We start from the raw sequence: 26951 nt of genomic DNA, 5'->3' as shown, positions 1-26951 counted from the left end.
GCAACACATACATTTCTATTAACAATTCAATTTAAAAAAACTAAGCAAACAATAGGAAAAAAGACAATTATGGATACAGAGAACATTTTTTAAAGTATATTTTATTAATTATGCTGTAAAAATTATCCCAATTTTCTCCTTTCGCCCCCATCTGGCTGATACCCCTTCCCTTCAGTAATACCCCCCATCAGTTTATGTCCATACGTTGTAAATATAAGTTCTTTGGCTTCTCCATTTATTTATTATTCTTAACATCGCCTTGTCTACCAGTTATGCTTCTTGATACCTGCACCTTTTCCCCTACTCTTCCTCTTCCCTCTCCCAGCTGATAACCCTCCATATGATCTCCATGTTTATAGCCTGTTCTAGTTGTTTTCTTAGTTTGTTTTTGTTTTTTATATTTATTTGTTGATAGTTGTGATTTTGTTGTCATTTTGCTGTTCATAGTTTTGATCTTCTTTTTCTTAAATGTGTCCCTTTAACATTTCATAATAAGGGCTTGGTGATGATGAACTGCTTTGGCTTTAGTTTATCTGAGAAGTACTTTATCTTCCCTTCCATTCTAAATGATAGCTTTGCTGGACAGAGTGATCTTGCTTGTAAATCCTTGCTTTTCATCACTTTTTATATTTAATGCCAGCCCCTTATTGCCTGCAAAGTTTCTTTTGATAAATTAGTTGACAGTCTTGTGGGAACCCCATTGTAGGTCACTCTCTTCTTTTTCTCTTGCTGCTTTTAAGATTGATTCTCTCTTTATTTAACCTTTAGCATTTTAATTATGATGTGTCTTGGTGTGGTCTTCTTTGGGACTCTCTGTGGTTCCTAGACTTGTATGTCTGTTTCTTTCACCATATTAGGGAATTTTTCTTTCATTATTTTCAAATAAGTTTTCAATTCCTTGCTCTTCTTCTCCTTCTGGCACCCTTATGATTTGGATGTTGGTACATTTAAAGTTGTCCCAGAGGTTCCTACGTATCTCCTCCTTTTTAAAATTCTTGTTTCTTCATTCTGTACTGGTTGACTGTTTATTTCTTCCCTATGTTCCAAATTGTTGATTTGAACCCTGGCTTCCTTTCCCTCAATATTGGTTTCATGTGGATTTCCTTTCATTTCACTTAGTATAGTCTTCACTTCTTCCCTTATGTGTTTGCCATACTCAATCATTTCTGTGAATATTGTTATCACCAGTGCTTTGAACTCTGCAACTGCTAGGTTGGCTATCTCCTCATCCTCTTTCTGAAGGCTTGATCTTTTCCCTTTTTGGGGCCATGCTCCTATGTCTCCTCAATGTGACAGCTTCCTGTGTTTACCTCTGTGTATTAAGTGGAGCTGTCACATTTGTTAAGTTGTAAGGGGTGGGGCCTCAGGTATTCATCAGTGATGGGTGACTGGTTTCACTGCCTTGTGGCACTGTATGTGGGGGAAGGGTCAGAGAGGGAACATTGTTGCCTTCTCAGCACTTTCCCCTTTCCCAGTCACTTCACCCACTTCCTGTATATGACTGGCACCCCTCTAGCTGTTGCCCTGGTCGTGGTTCCCAGAGTGGGTGGATTTGGTACATTCTAGGATCATGGGGGCCCTCTAAATGGACTCCCCTGAGAGATTGGTAGTTTCTTCTTCCACCCCAATCCCCACTGGTTTTCACAGCCAGAAGCAATGACACTGTATTTTCCTGGCTCTGGAACTATGAGCTGTATGGTCTGGTCTGGGACTGGGATTTCTCCTCAGGTGTCCCTCTCAGTTTTTATAATGTCTAGTGGCAGCCACTGCCTTGCTACCACTACCTTGTTGCCGCCACCACACCACATCCTCTCTGCACCGATTTTCTGTCTCTGGACCTCCTATCTGTCTAGATGAGTATTAGTTCTTTATATATTTGTTTGTTGGACTTCCATGCAGTTAAATTTTCTTGTAGTTCTGGTTGTTTTTTGTTTTGAAGTAGATATAATCTGTCTTATGGTTGAGCAAGGAGATGAAATGTGTCTGCTTATGCCTTCATCTTGGCTGGACGTTTCTGGATACAGAGAACACTTTGATGGTTTCCAGATGGGAGTGTGGGGAATGGGTAAAGAGGTGATGGGATTAAGAAGTACAAATAGGTAGTTACAGAATAGCCATGGGTATATAAAGTATACTATAAGAAATAGAGTAGCCAAAAAATGCATACACATGACCCATGGACATGAACAAAGAGGGATTACTGGAGGGGGTGAGGTGTGCTGGGACAAAAGTAGAAAATTGGGGCAACTGTAATAGCATAATCAGTAAAATATAATTCAAAGAAAGTAAATTCTAAAATGTACAATAAATTAGTTCAAAGAATATACATAACAAAAAAACCATTGAGGATATGATATGTTTTTGTTTTTTCTACCTTTCATGGTCTATACGACAGCAGAAATGTAGAAAAAAATTTTAGTGTAATTTTATTATTTTTTTTCATTTTCATAGAAATAGGTGCATACTTTTATATAAGATCTAATTGACTGTTATGAACCAAAAGTTTGCAATAAGGTCTTTCTGGTGAGTTCCACACTAGGAAATCTCCTTAATTAAGGAAACTAAAAATGTAAACTTAGCAGTAGTTCTCTTCTGTACAATTTTTATAAAGATCTTGTAATACTTTGCATATTTTGAATTAAATATTGCCTCATTTTTCTCTATATATTTCTACCCCATACTTCTATAAGACTAGGTCCTCTGACAAACAGTAACAAATATATTAAATTAGGATTTTGCATTAAAACAACACAATAGAAATTAAATTGTGAGCATATGGCATTTTTGCTTGTGATCCCAGACAGTGGCAATGTATTTTGCTTTGTGGTGAGTTTGGGGGATATTAACTGTTACAAATATCATTGTCTTGTTTACCATTTTCAAAAGTTGATATTTAACCAAATGTTGTGACCAAATATAATGAATCATGTAAAAAATATAAACTTTAGAATTCTGAATCTCTTGAAATATATTTCAGGTTCCCTGTTTAGACTCTAGGGATAACACACTTAAATGTAGTAAATTATAACAATCAAACTGAACAAATATGATTAAAAACTACAAAGGTTAAAATATAGAAAGAAATATTTTAGAAGTGAGTTTATGATGTATAAATAAAAATATATAAGTATATTAAGTTATTTTTCAATACAGCACTGGAATTTCTAAGCCATTTTTATAAACATGTGTATGAAGAGGTAGTACTATAAATATATTAAAACATTTTTGGTGCCAATTTATATTACTTCAACATATTTTGGGGTGATTAAGTAACTCTTATTTGTGAATGGAAGTTTCTATGTGCACTAAATAGTTGACTTTCTGATCCTTCATGTAACATGAGTAAACTAGAGAGAGTTGGCTAATGTTGCTTATATATTTAAATGTTTCTTATTACACCTCTATTTACAAAGTTTTCAAGTTTTTTTCAAAGGCCAAGTGCTACCTTACTGAGGTTTGCGTAGTATGTGTATTTTATTTGCTACAGTTGATAGTTCAAACAACTCAGGTAATTTTGGACACACATACACAATTAAAAAGAACTTGAATTGATTTGGTTAATTTGAAGTTATATATGTATTTATTGCATTATTAATTAAATAATAAAGTAATAATTAATTTAATAAATTAAATAATTCAACAAATATATTTTGGTAGTAACAATGTACCAGACACTGTTAGAGATGCTACTTTCAATGAAGTCACTGCTGTCACTGATATACAGTAGGTGAAACATGTAATAAACAAATATATATGTATAAATATTACATATATTATATATATGCCTACATACATATATTATATATAAAGTGGAAATAAGTTTATAAAGAGACTAAAGTAAGATAAGGGAATAGAAAAGCAGCTTGTGTTTGTAGTGCGGGGTAGTTCTATTTTCTATAAGACAGTCATGGAAGGCTTCTCTAATATACAGACAATTGATCTTTGATAAAGAGCAAAGGCAAGTCAATGAAGAAAGGAGAACCTTTCCAACAACAAGTGGTGCTGAACATCCATATGCAAAAAATGTACTCAGAGACTGACTTACAAAATTCACAGAAACAAAATCAAAATGGACAATAGATCTTAATGTAAAACACCAAGCCATAAATTTCTAGATAACATATGAGAATTCTAGGTACCCTTGGGTTTGACATTAAGTGTTTATAGATACAACACCCAAAACATGATTCATGTGAAATAAGATTGATAATATGGACTTTATTTAAAATGTCTACAGTGTGTTGAAGTCACTGGTAAGAGAATAGAAAGACAAGCCACATACTGGCAGAAAATATTTGCAAATATTTGCTTAAAAAGATGTATGTTAAATACATAAATAAATATTAAAACATAAGAATAATGAAATAATCCAGTGAAAATAGGCAAAAGTTCTGAGAAACATATCCCCCAATAGTATATGAAAATGCTAATAAACATAGGAAAAGATCAGCAGCCTCATATGCCATTATGGAATTTCAAATTAAAACAATGACATATCTCTGCATACCTATTAGAGTTGTCAGAATAGAAATACTGCTAGCCAAGATGTAGAGAAACAAGAACAAACTAAAACTGCACAGTGACTTATGGAAGATGGTTTGTCATTTTCATACAAAGCTAAACATTCTCTTACCACACTATCCAGCAATTTTGCTTCCAGGTTTTTTCCCAAGTGGATTGAAAATATATGTCCACCCAAAGACCTGCAAACAAATGTTTATAAAATTCTTATTTATAATTTTCAAAATTGAAACAATCAATATATTCTTTATTCAGTGAATGTATAAATAAACTGTGGTACTTTCATACAATAGAATATTATTGAGTGGTGAAAATAAATTATCTATATAGCCTTGAAAGACATGGAGAAACTTTAAACACATCATGCTAAAAGAAAGCTGAGAGGCTGAGAAGCATAAAACCTGTATGATTCCAACCATATGAAATCTTGAAAACTGTAAAACTATAGAGACAGTAAAAAGATCAGTGATAGCCAGAAGTTTAGAGGAAGTGAAGTACATGGATTTTTAGAGCAGTGAAACTATTCTTTATGATGCTATAATGGTGACTATATCATAGTATGCATTTGTCAAAACACATAGAATTGTGCAACTCAGAATGAACCCTAATGTATACATTGAACTTAGTGAATAATAATGTATCAATATTGGTTCATCAGTTGTAACAGATATATCACTGTAATGCAAGATCTCAAAGATACAGAATACTGAGTGTGGTGATAGTGAAGAGTCACATCAGTTCTCCGCCTACTTTCTTCTCAAATTTTATGTAAGTCTAACACTGCTCTAAAAATAAAATCTATTAATTTAAAAAATCTCTTACTGAACTACAAATAGAAAGAAATTACCTCAACATGATACAGGTGTCACAAAATCTACAGCAAATACCATATTTAATAAAATATTAAAAGCTTTCACCCTGAGATCAGGAATAAGATAAGGGTATTAACTAGAACTGGCTCTACTCAACGTTTTTCTAAAAGTACTAATCAGGGCAATAGGGCAAGAAAAAATATTGGTGTTATATTAAAATATTTATGTATGATACTACACTTTTCAAAGCTTATTTAAAATCTCTTCATAATTACCTGAATGTATACTTACTCCAGTGTGTTTGTATTAAAACACAGTGTTTTATATGGATTTAAATTTATATTGTTTTTCAAGCCTGGGACTATAGTGTAAGTCAAAGGAAGATAGTAGTTTATTTTGTTCAACACTTTATCAAGAATTGCTCAAACATTATACCCCAACAGCAATGAAGTTTATGGTATTTAATGTGGCAAAGCAATATATTTCTGTTAACCTGAATCTATAGATGTCATATATTGATTTCTTTATATTAATTTTAAATGTAGGTACAAGCATCTGATTTATTGATGACATAATGTGGCAGAATGATACTTGGCCATTTATATAGTAAAAAATATATTGCTTTCTTATTTTTTAAAAAGTTAAATGAGCTCACTAAAAATTAAAGGCAGGAAAAGCTCCTAATACACAGAACACAAGCATGGAAAATATAAAGAAAAAGTAAGTAACCTGGAAGATTGAACCAAGGAGTTCAAAGCAGGAATGAAAGAGAATAGAAGGGATAATTAAAAACAAAAAGAAATAATAGGAAAAAAATTTGTAAAAGCTTTAAGGAGGATTTAAGCATTCTACTTGAAAGGACCTATCAAGTGCTAAGCAGCATATTTTTTTTTGTATGTATAATTCCTTTCTCCTCTCTTGTCCTGTTACTGTATGTATTTGTGGGTATATACAGTATATCACCTTGCCCAGGCTCTGTAGCTTCAGCTTCACTGGAGAGGACACTCCAGCGTCATCGCAAGATGTCGATTCAACACGGGAGGAGACAGATACCGTGTCACTCCTGAGTTGGACTGCACAGCCATTCTCGGCGGTGCAGATAGACTCTTAAGAAGCTACACCATCGTCTCTCGAGACGGACGGCTGCCGACGACGACGACGACAGTATACATATATTACGTGTGCATATATGTGCATGTGTGTGTATATATATATATATATATACACACACACACACACACACACAACACATATACATATATAATCCCCTATAATATGGATAAAAGAAAGAAGGACAAAAGGAAGAAAAGAGTTATGTCTCTCAGTTTTTCATGTTTTTTATTTGATACTGGGGAGAAAATAAATATTAGATATTGTGCAAAGTATGCAAATTAAGAAGTGGAGTACAAGAACTACAGGTATAGGTATCCTTTATTTGTGAAAAATACTTAAGTAGAAAAGTAAAGATATAAAAGTGTTTTTATTTAATTTAGAATAAAAAATATAATCACCAGGATAACTAAAAACCCAATAGTTTAAAAGTGTTTACTTATCTGACTGACTTATTTCACTTAGCATAATGTTTTCCAGTTCTATTCACGTTGTCACAAAGGTTAAATTTTTCTTCTTTTATACGGCTGAGTAGTATTTCATTGTGTAAATGTAACATAGTTGTTTTATTTGCTCATCTATTGATGGACACTTGGGCTGCTTCCATATCTTGGTGACTGTAGTAACACTGCAATGAACATAGGGGTGCTTATGTTCTTTCAAATTAGTGTTTTGGGTGTCTTCAGAGAGATTCCCAGAAGTGGGATCTCTAGGTCAAAAAGCAAGTTCATTAAAAAAAATTTTTTTGCAATATCTCCATACTGCTTTCCACAGTGGTTGCACCAGTCTACATTCCAACAGTGGAAAAGGATTCCCTTTTCTCCACATCCTCACCAGCAGTTGTTTGTTGATTTATTGATGATAGCCATTCTGACAGGTGTGAGGTGGTATCTCGTTGTGGTTTTAATTTGCATTTCTCTGATGATTAGTGACGTTGAGCATCTTTTCATATGCCTATTGGCCATCTGTATGTCCTCTTTGGAGAAGTGTTTATTCAGGTCCTTTGTCAATTTTTTAATTGGATTTTGTTTTGTTTTTTTGCTTTTAAGTTTTGTAAGTTCTTTATAAACTTTGAATATTAACCCCTTGTTAGATGTATCAATGAATATGTTTCTCATTCCTGGGTTGTCTTTTTATTTTGTTGATGGTTTCCTTTGTTGTGCAAAAAAATACCACATAATTTCACTCATATGTTAAATCTGATGAACAAACTGAACTAACAAGCAAAATAGATACAGACTCACAGATAGAGAGCAGGATGACAGCTATGGGGGTGGTTAGGAGGTTAAAGGACTCATGGATATGGACAACAGTCTGGTGATTGCAAGGGGGGGATAAGGGAGTAAGCACAATGGAAAAATACAATAAAAATTTTTTAAAATTAGGATAGGGAAACTGAAAAAAATAAGAAATAGTGACACAAAGTGAAAAAAATAGTGTTTACTTATGAAGAATAAGACTGGAACCAGGGAAAGATACTTTTAATTTCTTTTAACTTATGTACGTATAACTTTTAAGATAATAAGATTAAAATGAAAAGGAAGTAACTCATTTAAAAATAAATGAATACATAAAATTAATGGAGCTAATCTGAGTTTCTATCAACCACCCTAAGAAGATTTCTGAAAGTTTGCCTTAACCCCTGTTCTGCAACTCATTTCAAAAGCTTTGCTAATTATGAAACAACATAAATATTTGTCACAACAAAAAGTTAATTGTATTATGGTACACCCATAGAATGGAAATTACGCAGCCATGAAAAATGATCTTATGGAAAATTTAAAATGACATTAAACAAAGCTAGTATTTATTATGGACTTTGGAATCATACAAGCATGAGTTTCAATTCACAGTCTGACACTTATTAGCTATGTAGCTTGAGCAAGTTTACTTATCTTTGAAGTTCCATTTTTTCAAATGGCATATAGTTGGGGTAGATACTTATATCTACTCCTGGTGTTATTGAAATAACTAATTGTTATAAAACAATGATATCACTGCCTGACACAAATGTTTGAAAGGTAGTAGTAGCAGTAGCAGCAGTAGTATACAAAGTACAATAAAACTTAGACTACAGTTTGAAAACAGAAAAGAGATAAAGTAAACATGTGAGGGTGATAATCATAGTACTGACAAATGGTGGGATCATGGGTAACTTTTTCTTTATACTTCTGTCTAAATTACATATTATTTACAATAAGTATTTGTTGTTGTAATAATAAAAAGTAAAAAAAAAAATAAAAATTAAGTTCCATGCCATGAAATCACCAAGATGCTATCACTAATGTAAGGCAAAATACTATAATAAGCTCCTATTTTCCCATGAAGCTCATTATTTGGTATTATTTGCCCTTATACAAAAATCAGAATGCTCTACTTATATTACCCATGATTTTTGTCTGTGTTCTGCAATAAAAATTTCTGTCACTAGTTTTTCTGTGCAAAAGAGTGGATATGGGGTCTTGAACTCATTCAGTTACCACTTTACACTCTCCTCTAATCTAAATTAAAAAACCCATAGTGGAAGTTTCTGTGGGATATAGGACACAGCATTTGCAGAATTGTAAACAAAATCCATGTTTCCATTATTGAATTGTGATTGAATTAACAAACTGTAATGTATGTAAGAAGGAGAGATATAGGAATATATGCTGTGTTTCCCCTCTTCAGTGCCCCCTTCATTGCCTTTTCAGCACTGGAAGAGACAAAGAAGTCATAGAGGATTTTTTATAACATAAAACTACTTAGGGAGGGAGGAAGATGGTGGAGGACTGAGGGGAGGCTGCGCTCTCAGACTCCCGAGGCCCGTCTGTAGTTTGGACTAATTGCAGACAGAATATCTCAGTGAGCAGCTGGACACTGGAAGGAGTCAAGCCTTGGCACTGCTGGGTTAGAGAAAAACCATCTGAGAACAACCTGTTTAGTGAGGATAGCAGAAGAAAAAGGAACAAAACAAGATTCCTGACTGGGGTGGCTTCCCGAGCTGTGGCTGGAACAACACAAAGGCTTTTTGGTGACCACAGGCTTCCCCAGAGGGGAGTCAGGAGGAAAGCAGATCTCTGCCCGCTGGCAGAGATGGGACTCGACCAGGTGGCATTGACGCTGGAAGACGGGAGACAGCGTGCTGCTGTGCAAGTGAGAATCTAATTTTCCCTTTGTATTTTTCTCTTCTGAACTGCGGAGAGGGGGGGAAAGTTTGGGGGTGATAGGACATTCTTGATGAGCGCAGGTACAGAAGTGCACTGGCCCACTCCCCAACCCTCCCCTTGGGTCGCGCAGGCACGCATAGGGAAGTGCTCTCATTCACTGACCCAAGTGCGCAGAGCCGCGTGTCCAGGTGCCCCTGGGACACACCCCAACAGACATAAGATCAGTACCCCAATGGGTGCAGGGTGGACCCACTGGACATGCAGAAGACTGTGAGCAGTTGCCCCTGGCCAGCTCCAGTGGGCGCCAGGCCAGAGTGCCAGGCCGGAGTGCAGAGCACTTGCTAAGGCTCTGCTCATGCCCACCCAGGTGGGTGCAGGAACGGTGGGTGGCTTCGGCGTGGGAACACCAGGCAGCAGCAACTCACAGACACTCACTTCTACTGAGCACAGGTGTCCGGGGCCCCACCCTAAGAGGTGAGAGACCAACTCTCCGAACGTGCACGGCAGGCCTGAGGCAAGCTCTCAATCAGCCTTGGGCACACACCGGCTCACGAACGAAAAGCACCACACCTGCTTCAATAGGCGCCAATCGCTCACTTCCACTGTGTACAGTGTCTGGGGCCCAGCCCTAGGAGGCAAGAGACCAACTCCCAGAGAGCAGCTTGGCAGGCCTGAGGTGGGCTCTTGGGTGCCTTGTGTGCAGGGGCACCTCAGCTAGCTCCAAGGGGCGCCAAAGGAACGCCGTGCTGGCCACCGTGCGTGCACACTGCTACTGCAAGGAATAGGAACCTGCTGTGGACATAGAAAGAGAAGACGAAACACAAAGACTGAACTGAGTAAAAACATTCCTTTTTTATTTTTTCCTTTTTCTTTTTCTTCCTCAAAGAGGAAGGGAAGGAGGGAAGAGGGAAAAGGAAAAAAACCAAAATGAAACTATATCTCTAATTTGTTTCATACAATCTCTCCTCATCCTTCCTCTTTAATTGTTGTTTGTTTCTGGGTCTAGTTTAGCCTCCCTTTCACTCTAAATAGATAGAATATAACTACTATACAAATCCAATACTATACAATTCCACTTTCCTACGATATTCTGCACTCTTCCCTTTTTTCTTCTATAGTTATTAACATACAATGTAAATATTACCTACTGTCTTGCACAGTCTCAACTATTATTAATTTATTATTCCCTCTCTCAAAAATCATATTTTTCCTCCCTAAAAACAACTTTTATCTATTCTTCCTATAGTATAAAAGTTCTAATCTCTCTACATTTATATTAATACTGGCTCGTTGGCTGACGATAGTGGGAAAGAGAGTGGGGAATATTTTTGAGGGTGCGGGTTTCCTGCCTGGGCTGTGTGTTTATGTTTTTAAAAGCATCTCCACAAAAACACTCAAGACAAAGTGGATAGAGTGACTCTCAATCAACTAGCCAGAAGGAAGATCCTAACAAAGAGCATCTGAAATATAACCAGACAGCATAAACAAACGACATAAAGGGTACCTCAAGAACAAAGAGATCAAAGAGACTGCACCACTGAAACCCCCAGATCTCCTATAAAGAATCTCAAACCAAAAGGTGGGAAGTCAAAGCAGACAAACCCAAAAAACAAAGATAAACAAGAAAAATTCAACATGGTAGGACGCAGAAACAACCTCTCAATGAAAAGAAAAGAGGAATACCTAGAAAGAGAGGTAGATGGAATAGACATAGCTCAAATGTCAGACACGGAATTCTAAACAATGGTGGTGAAGAAGCTCAATATACTCGACAACCTTAAAAACAACTAGGACAACCTCCAAGGAAGTTACCAAGAGCTCCAACAAAATTACAGGGAACTTGCAGAGAACTACACCAGCATAAAAAAAAAAGACATAGAAACTATCAACAAGAACCAGGAAGAAATGAAGAATGCAATCTCTGAACTGAAAAACACAGTAGAATCAGTCAAAAGCAGACTAAGCAAAGCAGAGGATTGGATTAGTGAGTTAGAAGATAATGTAGAAAAAAATTCTCAGACGATACAGCAAAATGAAAAAAGATTGAAAAAGTATGAAGAAGAGGTAAGGGAATTACAGAATAGCATAAGGAAGAACAATATCAGAGTCACTGAAATTGAAGAGGGATCAGAAGAACAAGGAATAGATAAACTGATAGGAGAAATAATGACAGAAAATTTCCCCAACCTGATGAGAGAAAAAGTTATGCAAGTTCAGGAAGCACAGACAGTTTCAATAAAGAGGAACCCCAAAAAACCCACTCCAAGGCACATCATAGTTAAAATGGCAACATTCCAAGACAAAGAGAGAATCCTAAAATCAACAAGAGAAAAACAGCAAATAACATACAAGGGAGCTCCGATAAGGCTATCGACCGATTTCTCAACAGAAACACTACAAGCCAGAAGCGAATGGTCAAAAATATTTCAAGCAATGAAAAACAGAGGCCTACAACCAAGAATACTCTACCCAGCAAGTCTCTCATTCAAAAGAGAAGGTGAAATAAGGAGTTTCTCAGATAAAGGAAGACTAAAAGAATACATCTCCACCAAACCAACATTGCAAGAGATGCTAAAGGGAATGTTCTAAGAAAAAGGAAGAGTAAAAAAGAGGAAAGGAACAGAGGTACAAAGGGAAATGAATAAATACATGTCAATAATAACCTTAAATGTAAATGGATTAAACACTCCAATCAAAAGACATAGGGTAACGGAATGGATAAGAAAACAGGACCCACATATTTGCTGTCTACAAGAAACACACCTCAAAACAAAAGATTTACATAGACTGAAAGTAAAGGGATATAAAAAAATATTCCAGGCAAATGGACCTGAAAGAAATGCTAAGGTAGCAGTCCTCATATCAGAGAAAACGGATTTCAAAGCAAGGGCAATAAAAAGAGACAAAGAAGGACATTTCATAATACTTAAAGGAACAATCCATCAAGAAGATATAACACTGATAAACATATATGCACCGAACACAGGAGAACCCAAATACATAAAGAAAATACTAGAAGACCACAAGAAGGATATTAACAGCAACACACTCATAGTAGGGGATTTCAACACACCATTATCAACAATAGACAGATCATCGAAGCAAAGAAACACCAAGAATATACAGGCACTGAACAACACCATAAACCACATGCACTTAACTGATATATATAAAACCTTTTACCCCAAAGAAGCAAAATATACATTCTTTTCAAATGCACATGGGACGTTTTCAAAGATAGACCACATGATAGGACACAAAACAAGTCTCAACAAATCCAAGAAATTTGAAATCATATCAAGCATCTTTTCAGACCACAATGCCTTGAAACTAGAAATCAACGTCAGAGAAAAAAAATCAAAGACACCCAAACTCATGCAGAATGAATAACACGCTATTAAACAATGAATGGGTTAACAATGACATCAAAGAAGAAATCAAGAAATTTCTAGAAACTAATAACAATGAACACACAACAACCCAAAACCTATGGGACACAGCAAAAGCAGTCCTAAGAGGGAAGTTCATAGCAATACAGGCATATCTGAAAAGGATAGAGAAAGCTCAAATAAAAAATCTAATCCTAAAGCTCCAAGAGCTAGAACAACAACAACAAACAAAGCATAGGTCAATAATAAGAAAGGAAATCATCAATATCAAAGCAGAATTAAACGACATAGAGTCTAAACAAACAATCCAAAAAATCAACAAAACTACGAGCTGGTTCTTTGAAAAAATAAACAAAATCGACAAGCCTCTAGACAGGCTCATCAAGAAAAAAGGAGAGAAGACCCAAATAAACAAAATCAGAATTGAAAGAGGAGAAATCACGACTGATACCTCAGAAGTACAAACAATTGTAAGAAATTACTACAAACAACTGTATGGCAAGAAATTTGACAACCTAGAAGAAATGGACAAATTGCTAGAAGCATATAACCTTCCAAAACTGAATCAAGAAGAAGTGGAAAGTCTCAACAGACCAATAGCAAAGAAGGAAATTGAAACAGTAATCAAAAATCTCCTGGCACACAAAAGCCCTGGACCGGATGGCTTCACAGGCGAATTTTACAAAACATTTAGGAAAGATCTAACTCCTACCTTCCTCAAACTATTCCAAAACATTCAAGAAGATTGAAAAATCCCAACCTCTTTGTATGAAACCAGTATTACCCTAATCCCAAAACCAGGTCAAGACACAACAAAGAAAGAAAACTACAGGCCAATATCACTGACGAACATAGATACTAAAATCCTCAATAAAATATTGGCAAACAGGATTCAACAATACATCAAAAAGATCATACACCGGTCCCCGCCATAGCTGCCGCTGAGCCCTCTGTCACCTTCTCTGAGCAGAACATGGCTGTGCCTCCCACGTATATTGATCTTGGCAAACCCGCCAGGGATGTCTTCACCAAGGGCTATGGATTTGGCTTAATAAAACTCGAGTTGAAAACAAAATCTGAGAATGGACTGGAATTTATGAGCTCAGGTTCAGCCAACACCGAGACCACCAAAGTGACGGGCAGCCTGGAAACCAAGTACAGGTGGACCGAGTATGGCCTGACGTTCATGGAGAAGTGGAACACCAACAACACGCTGGGCACTGAGGTCACGGTGGAAGACCAGCTTGCACGTGGACTGAAGCTGACCTTCAATTCATCCTTCTTACCAAACACTGGGAAAAAGAATGCTAATATCAAGACAGGGTACAAATGGGAGCACATCAATCTGGGCTGTGACGTGGATTTCGACATTGCCGGGCCTTCAATCCGAGGTCCTCTGGTGCTGGGTTATGAGGGCTGGCTGGTGGGCTACCAGATGAATTTTGAGACCGCAAAGTCTCTAGTGACCCAGAGCAACTTTGCGGTTGGCTACAAGATGGATGAATTCCAGCTTCACACCAATGTAAACGACGGGACGGAGTTTGGTGGCTCCATTTATCAGAAGGTGAATAAGAAGTTGGAGACCGCCATCAATCTCGCCTGGACGGCAGGAAACAGTAACACTCGCTTCGGAATAGCAGCCAAGTATCAGATCGAGCCCGATGCCTGCTTCTCGGCTAAAGTGAACAACTCCAGCCTGATCGGGCTCGGATACACTCAGACACTAAAGCCAGGTATCAAACTGACGCTGTCAGCGCTGCTGGATGACAAGAATGTCAATGCGGGTGGCCACAAGCTTGGTCTAGGACTGGAATTTCAAGCATAAATGAAGACTGTACAATCGTTTAATTTTAAACTATTTTGCAGCATAGCTACCTGCAGAATGTAGTGTACCTTTTAATGTTGTATGTCTGGGATGCAAGTATTGCTAAATATCATGTTAGACCTCCAGGTTTAAAGATGATTCAGCGTTAAGGTGTTACCCTTACAGAGGTACAGAAGAAACCCGATTCCAAAAAAGGTCCTTTCAGCTGTAGAATTGGGGGCCTTGGCAGCCCCCCTAGAGAAGTCAGGTTTCTTTTTTTATCTAGAAGTGGCTGCAAGTGGAAGCTGATGGTATGTAAGCACTTTGTAAATTTGTATTGCTTCAATGAATGAAATTGTGGCTTCCTGAGAATTGAACCTTGATTTCCTACCCTAACTGAGAGAGGTTCACTGTTTGATGGTGTGTACAAACTCATCTGAAGGGACTTTTTTAAGACAGATCTTCACAACCTGTTTCCACCCCAGTCCATCACCTCTTTTACACCAAAAGTAGTCTGCAGGGTGTGGTAGATGTTTCTTTTGTGCCATTTTGGGGTGGAAAAGGTGGAGGTGATCAAGCCAATAATTCAGGACTTAATTCCCTCTCACGTTGTGGTTTTCTGCCCTTGCACCAGAGTATGAAATAGCTTCTAAGAGCTACAGCTGCAAGCTGGGAAGAGTCTCTATTATGGTAAGCACATAGTGAAAACACTCGGAACCTAAATTAGACTTCTGTTGTATTCTGGCCACTAAGTTTATTTTTTAGCAGTTTAATGGGTGTATCGTAGAGTCTTCCATTGTGTGGAATTAGATCATCCCTTTCAAATGCTGTAATTAACATCACTTAAAATAAAACTTGAATAAAATACTGAAACCTCAAAAAAAAAAAAAAAAGAGATCATACACCACGATCAAGTGGGATTCATCCCAGGGATTCAAAAATGGTTTAATATTCACAAATCAATAAATATAATACATCACCTAAACAAAATGAAAGACAAAAATCACATGATCATATCAATAGATGCAGAAAAAGCATATGATAAAGTACAACACCCATTTATAATAAAAACACTCAGCAAAATGGGAATAGAGGGAGCATACCTTAACATAATTAAGGCTATATATGAGAAGCCTGAAGCCAACATCATACACAATAAACAAAAACTGAAAGCATTCCCCCTGAATTCAGGAACTAGACAAAACTGTGCACTCTCCCCACTCCTATTCAACATAGTGTTGGAAGTCCTAGCCACCGCAATCAGACAAGACAAAGAAATAAAAGGCATCCAAATTGAGAGAGAAGAAATAAAACTATCACTATATGCAGATGACATGATAGTATAGCTAGAAAACCCTATAAACTCCACTAAAAGACTACTTGATATAATAAGTGAATTTGGCAAAATAGCTGGGTACAAAATAAATATACAGATATCTAAGGCATTTCTGTACACCAGCAATAAAATATCAGAGACAGAAACAAAAGAGAAAATACCATTTACTATAGCAACAAGAAAAATAAAGTACCTAGGAATAAACTTAACCAAAGAGATAAAAGACCTGTACACTGAAAATTATGCAACATTGAAGAAATAAATTAAGGAAGATACAAATAAATGGAAGCAAATACCATGTTCTTGGATGGGAAGAATCAACATCATCAAAATGGCCATACTACCCAAGGCAATTTACAGATTCAATGAAATCCCTATTAAAATACCAATGACATATTTCACTGACCTAGAACAAATACTCCAAAAATTCATATGGAACCAAAAAAGACCCCGAATAGCAAAAGCAATCTTGAGACAGAAGAACACAGCAGGAGGAATCACGATACCAGACATCAAACAGTACTACAAAGCCACTGTGATCAAAACAGTCTGGTACTGGCATAAGAACAGACTTATAGATCAGTGGAACAGAATAGAGAGCGCAGAAATAAACCCAGACCTCTATGGTCACTAATATTTGATAAAAGAAGAAGGAACATAAAATGGAGTGAGAAGAACTTCTTTAACAAATGGTTCTGGGAGAACTGGACAGGGTCGTGCAAAAAAATGAAACTAGACCACCACCTTACACCACACACAAGAATAAACTCAAGATGGATTAAAGACTTAAATGTAAGCCATGACACCATAAGAGTCCTAGAGGAAAACATAGGCAGGAAAATTTCAGATATCCCACGTAACAATATCTTCATGGATACATCTCTTAAGGCAAGAGAAATAAAGGAAAAAATAAACAAATGGGACTACATCAAACTAAAAAGTTTCTGCTCATCAAAAGAAAACATCAGCAAGATGAAAAGGAAACCAACCATATGGGAAAATATATTTGCCAATGATATCACAGACAGGGGACTGATCTCCAAAATATAGAAAGAGCTTATACGACTCAACATCAAGAAAACAAACAACCCAATTAAAAATGGGCAAAGGACCTGAACAAACACTTCTCCAAAGAGGACATACAAAAGGTCCATAGACACATGAAAAAATGCTCAACATCATTGGCCATCAGAGAGATGCAAATAAAAACCACAATGAGATACCACTTTACACCAGTCAGTATGGCCATCATCAACAAATCAACATACAACAAATGCTGGTGAGAATGATGGAGAAACGGGAACCCTACTGCACTGTTGGTGGGAATGCATACTGGTGCAGCCACTATGGGAAACAGTATGGAATTACTTCCAAAAACTAAAAATGGAACTGCCTTTTGAACCAGCGATTCCACTGCTAAGATTATACCCAAGAAATCCTGAAACCCTAATTCTAAAGAACTTATGCATCCGTATGTTCATAGCAGTCCTGTTTAAAACAGCTAAGTGCTGGAAACAGCCTAAGTGCCCATCTGTAGATGAGTGGATCAAAAAACTGTGGTACACTTACACAATGGAATACTGTGTAGCAGAAAGAAATAAGGAACTCCTGCCATTTGCGACAACATGGATGGAAGTAGAGAGAATTATTCTTAGTGAAATAAGCCAGGCAAAGAAAGCAAAATATCATATGATATCACCTAATACAGGAAACTAAAGAACAACACAAACAAACTAAATAGGACAAAGTGTAGAATAGTAGTCAATAGGGGGGAGGGCGGAGGGAGAGAAGGGGGATAAGTAAGGGAAAGGTCTAGTCAAGGAACGTGTATAAATGACTCTTGGACATGGACAACAGGGAGGGATATGATTGCGGGAAAAGGGGTGGGTTGGGTGGGGGGGAGCAATCGGGGAAATATGGGACAACTGTAATTGAAAAACCAAAAAATAAAAGAAAAAAAAAAAAAAAACTACTTCGACTTTGATATGGAAAGAAAATCACGAGAAAGCACTGGGGTTGAATTACCACAAAATAATAACCACTGTTAAGGATATTGGATGGAAAAAGAACAATATCTGGTCAGTACACACTGTGCTAGATCATCACTAAATCAATCTATTTAACATAATAAGATGTGGCAAATGGATACCATAGACACCTCTGTTTGGGGAACTCAAATGAAAGACAATATGTACAATGTCAATGTTATAACTGAAATGTAATGATGGGCTATTTGCCATTGTAGTGTATCAACTGATGAAGGAATCAAGATGGAGCCAATGGTAACTGGGTGATACATAAAAGGAAATGTATTATTTTTTTTATACTTTTCTGTTTCTCTATATATGTACATTTATTGAGAATTCACATTTATGGTGAAATTCCAAAACGGTCTCTAGATATCTATATGCCAGTAATATTACATTTAGCTTCTTGTGTAGTTTATCTGTGTTAGTACACTTAATGAAATAGATTATTTTGGTTTCTCCACCTATTACTTCACTGTATACATGGACTAAATCATTTCAATTTAAGTTAGGATTGTTATGAGGAGTGCAATTTTGGTCAACATATAAGACAGCTTATACAACAAAGTTACACAGAAAAAAATTCAAATTATGAAGTAATTTGGTGATGATTGAGATAACTATAGGTGTGTTACAGGTTAGATTACTTGTAAAGCAAATTCTAAAATAGAACTTTGGATGCAGAGGGTTTATTTCAGTACACTCACTGCAACAATACAGGTCAAGGTGTAAAGGGAGCAGTATTAGGCAGAGAGAGAAGCACTGAAGCAGTTATAATAAAGGGCCCAGATAGATCCCATGGGGAACTTTAAAAATGGTATGGCCTTTCAGAATTATCCTGAATTGAGAGGAGAGAAACCAGATTTTTATAAATTTTTATCAGCCACCCTATTGGTTGTCAGCTACCCCCCTGGGAAAGGGGAGTGACCATAGGCATGGAAGCTCTATTCAGTATAGGATAAGTTTTGGAAAGGAACACACTTGAGAGCTGTTGGACACCAATGCTCAGAGCAGCTGTATATATAAATGTTTTGGGTTTCAAAGAAGGGAGGAGTTTATGGGCAGCAAACCATAGTATCCTCTATAAGATGTATGCACATGTATGTCTTTTGCATGTGTTTTGGGTAGTTTTTTTAGTGGGTAATTTTATTTTTTCAGAAAAGTGCCAGAATAGTCTTCTTTATGTAGATGTGCTTCTCATGTGGGGCAAGTAATATAAAAAAATAGGCTGTCTAGAAAGGTTACAAGTTTTCAGACCAAACTATGTTTGCATATATAATAATTAATTTATTGCAAAATAAAAAGCAAGTTTTATTATAACAACTCCAAGTTGAACAATTAAGAAAAACAACTAAGCAGAGTCAAAGGAAGTAGACTTAGTTTGTAGGTATATTTTACTGATTATGCTATGACAGTTTTCCCAGTTTTTTCCCCTTTGTCTCCCTCCACCTGGTATCCCCTTTCCTTCCAGCAATCTTCCTCCGTAGCTCATGCCATGAGTTGTGCATATAAATTATTTGGCTGCTCCATTTCCTTTACTAGTCTTAACATCCCCCTGTCTATTTTGTACCTATAAATTGTGCTTCCTCAATAAAAGGTTTTGAGAGATCTAGGCAGGTACTTGCAAAAAGAATAAAACTAGACCACCAACTTGCACCATATACCAGAATAAACTCAAAAGACTTAAATATAAGTCATAACACCGTAAAAATCCTAGAAAAAAAACACAGGCAGGGAAATCTCAGATATCCCACCAAGCAATATTTATGCCAATATATCTCCTAGGACAAGGGAAATACATGAAAAAATAAACAAATGGGACTACATGAGATTAAAAAGCTTCTGCACAGCTAAAGAAAACATCAGCAAAATGAAAAGGTAACCAACTGTATGGGAAAACATATTTGCCAATGATACATTGGACAAGGGTTTGATCTCCAAAATATATAAATAACACATATGACTCAGCATCAGGAAGACAAACAATCCAATTAAAAAATTGGCAAAGGACCTGAACAGACACTTCTCCAAAGAGGACATAGAGATGGCCCACAGACATATGAAAGAATGCTCAACATCACTAGCCATCAGAGAGATGCAAATTAAAACCACAGTGAAATACCACCTCACATCTGTCACAATGGCCCTCATTGAAAAATCAACAAACAACAAGTGCTGATGAGGATGTGGAGAAAAGGGAACCCTAGGGCACTCTTAATGGGAATGCAGACAGGTGCAGCCACTGTGGAAAATAGTATGGAATTTCCTTAAAAAAAATTGAATTGCCATTTGGTCCAGTGGCCCTGCTGTTGGGATTATACCTGTAGGATCCTGAAACACCAATACAGAAGAACCTGTGCACCCAATGTTCATAGCAGCATCATTTACATAACCAAGTGCTGGAAACAGCCTAAGTGCCTATCAGTAGAGGAGTGGATCAAAAAACTGTGGTACATTTACACAATGGAATAATAACACAGCAGAGAGAAAGAAGGAACTGCTACCCTTCATGATAGCGTGGATGGAACTGGAGAGTATTATGCTAAGTGAAATAAGGGAGGTGGCAAAAAACAAATACCATATGATCTCACCTATAACAGGAACCTAATTAACAAAACAAACAAATGAGCAAAATAGAACCAGAGGTATGGAAATAAGGAACAGACTGACAGTGACCAGATGAAAACGGGGAGGGGGATAAAGGGGAAAAGAAGAAGAAGGGTCTAGTCAAGTAACAGGTATAAAGGACAATGGACATGGACAACAGGGTGGGGACTTACTGTGGGAGTGTGTGTTTGTGGGGGGGAGCAGTCAGCAGGGCAGGTGAAGGCAATGGGGAAAAATTGGGACAACTCTAATTGAACAACAAAAAATTAAAAAAAGAAGAAATTATAGGAGAAAAGAAGTTTTACAGTAACATTCAAAATTCACTAAAAAAACATAAGAAAGGAATTCTATATCTAAAAAGTCATCTTCCAAAAAAAAAAACAAAACAAAAACAAAAACAGATATTTCCAGAAAAACAAAAACTGAGAAAGTTTGTTGGTAGGAGAACTACCCGATAAGTACTACTAAAAAGAGTATTTCAGGCTGAAATGAAAGGACACTAGATAATGAAAGAACTTCATATAAAGAAAAAAGGTACCACAACAGGTAACTACACAGGCAAATATAAACTACAATATAAATGCATTTTTGTAACATTTTTTCTGCTATTTCATATAAATGACATACACATACAGCAAAAGTTATAAATCTCTCCCAATAAGAACATAAAATATAAAAACGTAAAATACACAACAAAGAAAGAAAATCACAGGCCAATATCGCTGATGAACATAGATGCTAAAATCCTCAACAAAATATTGGCAAACCGGATCCAGCAACACATTAGAAAGTTCATATACCATGATCAAGTGGGATTCATCCCAGGGATGCAAGGATGGTATAATATTCACAAATCAATAAACGTAATACACCACATAAACAAAATGAAAAACAAAAACCACATGATCATATCAATACATGCAGAAAAGGCATTTGATAAAGTACAACACCCATTTATGATGAAAACTCTCAGCAAAACGGGAATAGAGGGAGCATACCTCAAAATAATAAAGGCCATATACGAGAAACCTGAAGTCAAAGTCATACTCAATGGGCAAAAACTGAGAGCATTCCACCTGAGGTCAGGAACAAGACAAGGATGTCCATTCTTTCCACTCCTATTCAACATAGTCTTGGAAGTTCTAGCCACAGCAATCAGACAAGAAAGAGAAATAAAAGGCATCCAAATTGGAAAAGAGGAAGAAAAACTATCATTATTTGCACATGACATGGTAGTGTACATAGAAAACCCTATAGACTCCACAAAAAAACTACTCGACCTAATAAGAGGATATGGCAAAATAGCAGGGTACAAAGTCAATATTCAGAAATCGAAGGCATTTCTGTATACCAACAATAAAATCTCAGAGATAGAAACTAAAACAAAAATCCCATTTACCATAGCAACAAGAAAAATAAAGTACCTAGGAATAAACTTAACGAAGGAGGTAAAAGACCTGTATTCAGAAAACTACATAACACTGAAGAAAGAAATTAAGAAAGATACAAATAAATGGAGGCATATTCCATACTCATGGATGGGAAGAATCAACATCATTAAAATGTCCATACTACCCAAAGCAATTTATAGATTCAATGCAATCCCTATTAAAATATCAATGACATTTTTCACAGACCAAGAATAAATACTTCAGAAATTTATATGGAACCAAAAAAGAGCCCGAATAGTTACAGCAATTTTGATGAAGAAGACACAGTAGGAGGAATCACAATATCTGATATCAAAATATACTACAAGGCCATGGTAATCAAAAGAGTCAGGTACTGGCATAAGAATAGACATATAGATTAATGGAACAGAACAGAGAGCCCAGAAATAAACCCAGGTCTATATGGTCAACTAATATTTGACAAAGGGGGAAGGAACATCAAATGAAGTTAAAAAAGCCTCTTCAACAAATGGTGTTGTGAAAACTGGACAGGGACATGCAAAAAAAAAAAAAAATGAAACTAGACCACCAACTTACACCATACACCAGAATAAACACAAGATGGATCAAAGACTTAAATGTAAGCCGTGGCACCATAAAAGTCCTAGAGGAAAAAACAGTCATGAAAATTTCAGATATCCCATGTAGCAACATTTTTACTGATACAACTCCTAAGGCAAGGGAAATAAAGGGAAGAAAAAACAAACGAGACTACATCAAACTAAAGAGTTTCTGCTCAGCAAAAGAAAACATCAGCAAGATGAAAAGGGAACCAACTATATGGGAAAATATATTTGACAATGAATCTCAGACAAGGGATTGATCTCCAAAATATATGAAGAACTTATATGACTTAACACCAAGAAGACAGACAACCCAATTAAAAAATAAGCAAAGGACCTGAACAAACAATCCTTCAAAAGGGACATACAGAGGGTCCATGGACATATGAAATAATCCTCAACATCACTCGCCATCAGAAAGATGCAACTAAAAACCAAAATGAGATACCACCTCACACCAGTCATAATGGCCATCATCAACAAATCAACAAACAACTTGTGCTGGCGAGGATGCAGAGTAATGGGAACCCTGGTGCACTGCTGGTGGAAATGCAGACTGGTGCAGCCACTATGGAAATCAGTTTGGAATTTTGTCAAAAACTAAAAATGGTACTACCTTTTGAACCAGGAATTCCATTGCTAGGATTATATCCAAAAATTCTGAAACCCCAATTAAAAAGAACTTATCCATCCCTTTGTTCATACCTGCACTATTTACAATAGCCAAGTGCTGGAAACAACCTAAGTGTCCATCTGTAGATGAGTGGTCAAAAAACTCTGGTAAATTTACACAATGGAGTACTATGTAGCGGAAAGAAAGAAGAAATTTCTACCATTTGCAACAACATGGATGGAACTAGAGAGAATTATGCTTAGTGAAATAAGCCAGGCAATGATAGAAAAATACCTTATGCTATCACCTATTACAGGAAACTAATGAACAGCACAAACAAATGAGCAAAATTGAACCAGAGGTATGTAAACAAGAAATAAATTAACAGTAACAAGGGAGGAGGTGGGAGGGAGAGGAGGGTAAGAAGGGGAAGGGTCTATTCAAAGAACACATATAAATGACCCACGGACATGGACAACTGGGTGGGGAATGAATGTGGGAGTAGGGCGGGGCAGGTTGCAGGGAAGGAAAAGGGGGAAAAAAGTGGGACAACTGTAATGGAACAACAATCAAAAAAATTTCTAGTGGGGGAAAAATGAAAATATAAAGAATGGAAATGCAAGTTCAGTGAATATTAGAAGGACAAGGATTTCCCTTCACATTGTATATTTTTCTCCCTATCTGATCCCCCCAGAGTTCGGCATTCTAAAGAAGTAAGTAATGACATAAGGTTCTTTGCATAAAACTAATAAGACCAGTCATTAATAGAGTTTTTTTTTTACCAAGACTTTAACTGAAATGTCATGACTAAAGGAGACATGCTTGGGCTTTGGTTGTTACCAAAAAGCCCTGAGCAACTGAGATTGGTTTTCGAAGGTAATAAAAGCCCATGAGATAAAAGGCCTGGTAACTCGGTTGGTTGTGTGGTCCACAGCAATGTTTCCAGGAAAGAATGAAGCTTGTTTTCCTGAAAGATGGCGAGAAGGGATTTTAAGGCACAATGGGAAACCAGAAGGACTTGGAAAAGACAGGTGTGTATAGGCAAGGCTGAATGCCAGGTATGTGGCTCTGCTTCTGTGCCCTGAAGGACAGACTGAAGGTCACCCTAAATGTTCCTTGCATAAGTTCCAGCAAAGCAGAACTAAAGATCATAAGTGATCATTTGCCACTCTTGTTGTGTTTATGCAAATGAACAGGATAAATTAAAAATAGACTTCATCCAGTACCTTTAATGACAAGGAGGGTAACCTTAGGGAGAAAAATCGTGATTCAAGGAAAATCACAATGCTCAGTGGTAGACTATAAAGTAGTGCAGCTAACTGTCTTTAGTTTCTTTTCATTTAAAATTTGTTTTCATTTGAAAGTTAAACTATGTCTGTGGTATCATCAAAGATGTTTAATTTACAGACAAGAAGAATGTCAAATGCCTTGCAACTGGATGTCTTTCCAATAAGACAGTCCTACAGATTTAGAGACTTGTTTGTGGGTTATGTTACATGAATTAACATTTGTTTTCTGTTTTTCATAGAGCATAAGCCTATGATCTCATTACCTGAGCAATTGTCTGTACGTATAGGCCTCACTTAATCCTGTCTGCATCACCGCCTCCTGACACTCAACAGTTTGGCTGAACTAAGTGTCTGGGTTGGTGAAGAATGGGGTGGTCTGTGGGCTTCACTTTAAAACTGGTTTCTCTTTTCTATCCTAATGACTTGAACAGAAAGGGCCCAGAGGTCTGAGAAGGGGGAAACCTAAAATAATTTCCTCAGCCCAAACTAAGTGTAATGGGCAAAAGGTTTTGGACAGGTGAGATGCCTGGCACACCTCCCTCCAAAGAAGTGCTTTTTTTCCCTGATGTGGGAAATTGAAAAATTAATACCTACCTTTTGTAATCTAGTAGTTATGAATTGAATGATGTCTTTTAACCCTGTTGCCAAACCTGTTGCCCCCAGAATACAAGGATGCCAGCCTGTTAAACCAAGCATGCCATTGTCCGGGGACAGCCAACAGACCTGGAGTCTGCACGATCCTTTACCATGTGGGAAGACCACCCTCCCCTTCACACCCCGACTCTTATGAGGGATTTCTGGACCCAAGGGTAGGTAGGACAATGACCATGTTCAGCTTGAAGCAGCTGGAGGAACTTGAGACCTTCGCCCATTGTCCTTTATAAGATTCTAAATGGTCTTAAGTCTGAGAGGGAGGGATTTTTATTTTTTATTGTTAAAATAAATAATTCATTATTTTTAAAAAAGAAGAAAAATATATGTAAGGGTTAATTGGGAGTGCTTGTATGTATGACCCATGTGCATGGACTTAGGGGGGGATTGCTGGGGGAGTGGGGGTGCTGTGCGGAGGGGAGAAAAAGGGAAAAAATTGGAACTATTGTAACAATATAATCAATAAAGTATACTTAAAAAGGAAAAAAAATAAAAAAAAAGTGTAAAATAGACTCATTTCAGCTTTAAGGACACATAACAACTTAAAATTAGTGGATGGAAAAGGATTAATTATGTAAGTAGGAATCAAAATATAGCAGGGCAAGACAAAATGTATTCTAAGCCAAAAATGGCAACAGAAGATAAAAAAGGTTATTATATAATAATAAGGGCTTAATTCATCAAGAAGGTAAAACTGGACTTCCGGTCAAGATGGAGGCATAGACAGACACACTGTGTCTCTCTCCACAAATAAGAAGGAATACAACTATCTCAAAAGTAGAAACAACCAGAAGTTTCAGAATTTCTAACTACATGGAAGTCCAGAAAACAAAGATATAAAGAAGAAATACTCATCCAGACAGGTAGCAGGGGTGGAACCAGGACAGATAGGATGCAGTGTGATGGTGGCAGCAGTGTCAGGCCAGCAGAAAGCGCAGTCATGTTTTAAAAAGTCAGGAGGAACACCTGGGGAACATTCCCAGCTCCTCACCGGACCTCACAACTCACTGTAAAAGCACCATGGAAAATCAAGTCTCATTGCTTTTGAATTTGCAGACCAGTAGGGGCTGGGGTAGAGGCAGAAACTGCTGGTCTCTCAGCAGAGTCCACTTGTTTAAAGGGCCCCGATGGTCCTAGAGTATCCGAAGACCCACCCACTCTTGGAACAATGGCCAGGGCAGCAGTTAGAGGGGAGCTAATCCATACAGAAGTGGGAGAGGAGCCTGGAAAAGGGGTGAGTGCTGAGCAGGCGGCATTGTTCCCTCTCAGACCCCTCTCTCACATACAGCACCACAACGTGGTGAAACAGGTTGCCCTGTACTGACAAACCTCTAAGGTTCCGCCCCTTACAACATAAAAAGGAGCGACAGGTCTACCTGGGACGCGGAGGCAAACAAACACAGGAGCCTGTCAGAATGAAGAGACAGAGAAATATGGCCCAAAAGGGGGAATGGATCAAGGTTCCAGTGGGAGAAACTAAGCGACATGGAGATAGCCAGCCTAACAGATGAGAAGATAGACAACCTAACAGATGCAGAATTCAAACCACTGGTGATAAAGATACTCACAGGCTTGACAGATATGCTTGATTATGGGAAACGCATAAGAGAAGAAATGAAGGCTATGCTA

At 37.2% G+C, this 26951-nt stretch overlaps 1 pseudogene; it reads left to right on the top strand.

Moving 5' to 3' along the window:
- Positions 1-13909: 13909 nt before the first annotated feature.
- Positions 13910-15267, top strand: LOC149990777 (non-selective voltage-gated ion channel VDAC1 pseudogene; annotated as a pseudogene).
- Positions 15268-26951: the final 11684 nt, after the last annotated feature.

The sequence above is a fragment of the Furipterus horrens genome, unplaced genomic scaffold, assembly GCF_987537825.1.
Source record: "Furipterus horrens unplaced genomic scaffold, mFurHor1.1.pri manual_scaffold_17, whole genome shotgun sequence".
Taxonomy (NCBI): Eukaryota; Metazoa; Chordata; class Mammalia; order Chiroptera; family Furipteridae; genus Furipterus; species Furipterus horrens.
The sequence above is the reverse complement of the archived record's forward strand: the minus strand, read 5'-3'. Positions and strand labels throughout refer to the sequence as shown.